Source organism: Podarcis filfolensis (assembly GCF_964270895.1).
Source record: "Podarcis filfolensis genome assembly, chromosome: 7".
NCBI classification, from domain to species: domain Eukaryota; kingdom Metazoa; phylum Chordata; class Lepidosauria; order Squamata; family Lacertidae; genus Podarcis; species Podarcis filfolensis.
Window position 1 is genome coordinate 84218958 of NC_139603.1, and position 5857 is coordinate 84224814.

The window sequence follows — 5857 nt, forward strand, 5'->3', positions numbered from 1 at the left end:
ACCCCTGGATGGTTAAGTCCAGTCAAAGGCAACTATGGTGTTGCGGCGCTCATCTCGCTTTCAGGCCGTGGGAGCCGGCGTTTGTCCACAGACAGCTTTCTAGGTCATGTGGCCAGCATGACTAAACTGCTTATGGCACAACAGGACACCGTGACATAAGTCAGAGCGCATGGAAATGTCGTTACCTTCCTGCCGCAGTGGTACCTATTTATCTACTTGCACTGGCATGCTTTCGAACTACTAGGTTGGCAGGAGCTGGGACAGAGCAACAGGAGCTCACCCCATCATGGGGATTCAAATCGCCAACCTTGTGATCAGCAAACCCAAGAAGCTCGGTGGTTAAGACCCTACTAATGTACCTTACTATCTACCATAGTAAGGTACATTACTACTGCCTACTTCTGCATGAACCTGCTCACACACTGCAGTCAGCATCTAAGCCCCTGCTTTGTGCTTTGTTTTGGCACAGACTTTTCAGCAGTGGAAGCCAGAACCTCCTGAAAGAGGTCCAGTTGGCTTTCTCTTCGCTGAGTTTTAAGATTTACTTATTTAATTAATTCTGCCATGTTTTTAATTATCTCTTTTAACCCTCTGCTGTGGTGGTGAATGTTAAAACTCGCCCAGTTGTTTGATGATCTTCTGTGTGTTGCTGTTTTAATGATTTGAATGGATTTACGGTGTTTGTTTTTAATCTATTTTTATGGTCTCCAAGCTGCCTTGGGTGTCCTTTTAGGGTCCTAATGGCAGGGTAGCTATTGCCTTGCATAAAGGAATGAATGAATAAAAAAAAAGAGCAATGCTTCTTTACAATTTGCACCAAAATCCCACTGAACCTTCCCCTACAGAAAGCAAATTCATTATTCTTTTCACCTGATCTAGAAGCTACAATCCAAGCTAACAAAAAATCCCCATCTTGGAAAAATAAGGTGAACTTAACACTTTGAACTAGTTCTGTGCTGAAACCTAGGAAAAGTGGAAACAACCTCATGCTGCCATTGGGCCATTTCACTCAGTATTGTCAACTGGCTCTCCAGGGATTACAAACAGGAGCCGTTCCCCCACTCCCGATATACTGTACATGGAGGTGACAGGGACTGAATCTGAGATCTTCCTCAAGCAAGACAGATGCTATGGCTCCAACCACTGAGCTATGGTTTGACAGGTTATTTTTCTTAACCTGCTCCCCCTATGTCTGGAATTCAGGATTCCTGGAGCAACCAAACACATCTCTTTGCATGGCAGCTCAAAGCTTATCAGTCTCAGTCTATCCATTTGTATTATTGGTCAGGGGGAGAGAAGGAAAAGCTCACTTCTTTATGGATGTATTGTAAAGATTAAGAGCATAGGAAGACCCTGCTGGATCAAGTCAAGGGTTCATCTAGTCCATCATCCTGTTCTCACAGAGGCCAACTGGATGTAGGAAACCCACAAGCAGGATTCAAGTACAACAACACTCTCCCCTCCTGTTGTTTCCAGCAACAGGTTTTCAGAAGCATTACTGCCTCCAGCTGTGGTGGAGCATAGCCATTATGACTAGTAGCCATTGATAGCCCTCTCCTTCATGAATTTGTCTAATCCTCTTTCAAAGCCCTCTAGGTTGATGGTCATCACTGCCTCCCAAAGGAATGAGTTACATAGTTCAACAATGCACTTTGTGAAGAAGTCAAGGGACGTGGGTGGTGCTGTGGTCTAAACAACCAAGCCTCTTGGGCTTCCCGATTGTAAGGTCAACGGTTTGAATCCATGCAACAGGGTGAGCTCCTGCCAACCTAGCAGTTTGAAAGCACACCAGTGCAAGTATATAAATAGGTACCACTGTGGCGGGAAGGTAAACGGCATTTCAGTGCGCTCTGGTTTCCATCACAGTGTTCCATTGCACCAGAAGCAGTTTAGTCATGCTGGCGGAGAAAGAGGAGTGCGGGGGGAGAGCACCGGCAGTGCGATCCCAGTGGGGTGCCATCGTGGCTGCCCCCCCCCCGCCTGCGTTGGGTGCCACGCCCCTGGGATGTGCACCACGCCCCTGGGACACACGCCAGCCCCACCCCGCCTGCTCTCCACCCCACCCCCCCAGTGCCAGAGCATGAAGCTCCGCCACAGACAAATGCCGGCTCCCTCAGCCTGAAAATGGAGATGAGTACCGTACCCCATAGCCGAATTTGAGTGAACCGTCCATGGGTCCTTTAACTTTACCATGTGAAGAAGTACTTTTTTGTCCTGATAAAAAAAGGTAAGAAAATATATGTGGGGGGACATAGTGAATGATCTGAAGTGCTCAAATGCAGATGTGTAGTTCCAAATAATAATAATAATAATAATAATAATAATAATAATAATAATAATAAATTATTTGTTATTTATACCCCACCTATCTGGCTGGGCTTCCCCAGCCACTCTGGGCGGCTTTCAACAAAATATTAAAATACAGTAATGCATCAAACATTAAAAGCTTCCCTAAACAGGGCTGCCTTCAGATGTCTTCTAAAAGTCTGGTACTTGTAGATCCCAGAATGACCAGCCAACCTTCTTTGATTCAGCTGAACACTTTGAAGCGTAGTTACAGGTAGGTAGTCATGTTGATCTGCTGTAGTCAAAACAAAATTAAAAACATCCTTCCAGTAGCACCTTAGAGGCCAACTAAATTTGTTACTGGTATGAGCTTTCGTGTGCATGCACACTTCTTCAGATATTTTGAAACGTGGACATGGAATACAGGGGTGGGGGCATAATTCACTATGTTGAATGACCTCTCGGAGAAGAAAGAGGAAATGCCGTGGCACAACCAGACTCCTTCCTCTGCCCCAGATGCAACAAAACATATCGCTCCTGTATCAGTCTCTAAAGCCACAGCAGGAGCTGTAACTCTCCAATGTTTGGACTTCACTCCTGAAAGCACACTCTTCCATTGCCTCCAATAGAATGCCAACCAATTCCTGACGTAACCGATTCTCAGAAATCACAGGGACAAAGGATAAGTGGTTAAATCATGCCCGTGTTATTTTAAAACATAACATACAGAAAAGTATTTTCTTAAACACTTTTTTTAAAAAAATGTGTTCCAAGCAAGGCCTTATGTAAACACAATGATTAAGATAAAATAAATTATAGGCTTAACCCTGGAGACAGTCACACTGCTCTTTGATGCAGAGTGCCTCTGCTCCCCCTCCATTGCTCCTTTTCCCACTCAAAAGCACTTGATGTCCCCACTTGTCACTTTAATTATTGGGGTAATCCAATGGATAAGGGGGACTTGCTCCACAACTCCCACTGACTAAATGCTCACTTGAGGAAATGCAGCTGTGAAAAAAATGCCGCAGTTCATCAGAGCCAAAGATAATAATCTCCTTGCTGCCTCCCCTTGCTCTCTTTCAACAACTTTTTTCTGCCAGGCTTCTGGAAACGCGACTTACTGTTTCCATTCCTGGAAGCAGAGACTTTGCCGAGGGTTAAAGGTCCAGATAGACACGATGCATGTTCGGGTGGAGGGAATACTTTTTTTACATAATTTTATTTCATTTTCAACATTTAAGTATTTTCTTCTTCTTATGTATATCTCTGATGGAGAATGATAATTGTGATGTATACTAATATATATATATATATAAAGATTAAATGCAAAAGGAAAAGAAAAAAGACACGATGCAGGAGAGACCAGAAGCATCTCAACATTTTAAAATTTGTTACTTAATTATTATCAATTGCATTTATACCCAACCTTTTTCTCCAAAGTGTGAAAGGTCGTGGACTTGGTCCCCCCCTCCTCCCCTCTTCATTTAATCCCCACAACAACAACCCTGTGAGGTAGACTAGGCTGAGAGGCAGGAGGCTCCAAATTTGACTGGAGGAATGATGGAGGGAAATGAGCAATTAAATCCCTGTAGGTATTTGTTCGTTGACTATCTTCCAAGGGAGATACTGGGACTTGGGCTCGGACTCAAAACTGGAGGAGTCTCAGTCCGCACCGGATCCTCTGCCTCAGGCGGCATCTGAACCGAGTCTGGGGCCTGATTCTGAAGAGCCCCAGTCTGCACAGGTTCCCCTGCAACAAGCACCAGTTGAGCCGAGTCAGGGGCCTGAGCCTGCCCTGGCTCCAGATGCGGGGATTACCTCGTTGCCTCCAGCTGAGCCATCACTACCAGTTGGGTCAGGAGAGGTGGAGGCAGCCCCTGGGTCTAGTAACCCACCGACATCTCCCGAGCTGCAGAGACTGAGGTCTGAGAGAAGGAGAGACCTGATTACTCGCAGGAGGAGAGTGCTCGCCTTCGGGCAAGACAGGGAGGTGAGTCACCGGGGGATCAGGACCGGCCATTATCCTGTCAGAGATAAAAGGTTGCCGGACCCCACCCCAGGTTGCAGGAGCAACATTGCTGCTACCTGCCTGTTACCCTGTGCCTGACCTAGCCCGGTTTCCTGCCTTGGCCCTGTTGGACTGACTCCTCGTGGGAATCCTTGGATTTGGGACCGGACCTGGACCGTGTTGCTCGGGTTAACCCCTGGGCCCAGCACAGATACCATCTTTCACAGATGATTTGTTCTGGGTCTCTGCTGCCTCTGCTCTGATGAAAATAGCCTACCATACAAAAGAAAATTTGGGATTAATTACTCTGCTCACTTTTGTCTCTGGCCCCAGCCACCACTGGTGTAAGGTCCTCAGGTAGTTTCACAGAAAGTTTTGCCACTCTCAGGCTGGAAAATGTTCCTCATTCCTGGTCTGTATGATGGAGGGTCTTTGCCTTCTGGTGCTCTCTGCATGTAAAATCCCTTGCATAGTTGGACACATGGCAGAAAAATTGCATCTTTGACACTACTTGCATGTTAAGAAAAGGAAGATTCTCCATGTGCAGTTAGATTTGAAAACACGCAGCATCATTGGCCCTGGGAAATATTTTTTCTTTGCCAAGAGTGCCCAGTAAACTGTTTCTGCTGCACTTTAATCAAGAAGACACAATAGTCTAGCCAGGTGGATGGATAATTAGAAATTCCCTCTGAATTCAAAGCAATCTCTTGGTTTGGTTTAAAACTCTTTCTTCCCACCCCAAGGTGGGAAAATGCCAGCACTTCCAATGAATTCTGAAGGAAGCAAAATGAGTTTTGATAAGTCTGGTGAAATTTCATGAGGAAATTCCTGCCAGGGGTTCATCGTGCACCAATAACTTTTCCGCTCTGAGGGCAAAGCTAATGGGACTTGGAATTAGAGTTACAGTGAAATGCCGAGGAGTTTTTGAAAGTTTATCCATTCAGGAAACAAAAGGCATAAGGGGGCAGCTACAGAATTGGCTGTAGAGTGGGTGAATACAATTTGCTGGCTCATACACCAAGGCAAGGGCCATCCAATCTAGCATTTAGTTTCCAACAGTGGCTGGTCACAGCATCTGTTGTAGAGAGATATACTGCACCTGAACTTTGAGTTTACATTTAGCTTTCATGATTGGATGCCATTGATAAGCCTAATGGCATTGTATAGGTACCCACCAGTTAAGTTTACAGTGGTGGAATTCCACCCCCTATGAATGAATCAGGCTTCATCCTTGGAAATGTTTAAGAGGGCTTTGAAGACCTCTCTCTTTCCAGTGGCTTGTATCGGGTAATGCACATTGGGGACTTTGTGCATTGAAGTTATTTTGAATGAATGAATGAATGAATGAATGAATTTTATTATTTCGGTCACAGACCAGTTCCAGCCCAAATACAATATCAAGGAAGTCATAAAACACAATAGGGATACATTTGAATTTGCAATTAGGTATAACAGGGACAATACAGATATAGCAACAGTTAAAAAATATATAAATTAAAACTTAGTTTTAAGAAAGAAGTTATTTTGTCTTTGCTTTCTACTTAAGGTTGTTTTCTGTTTAGT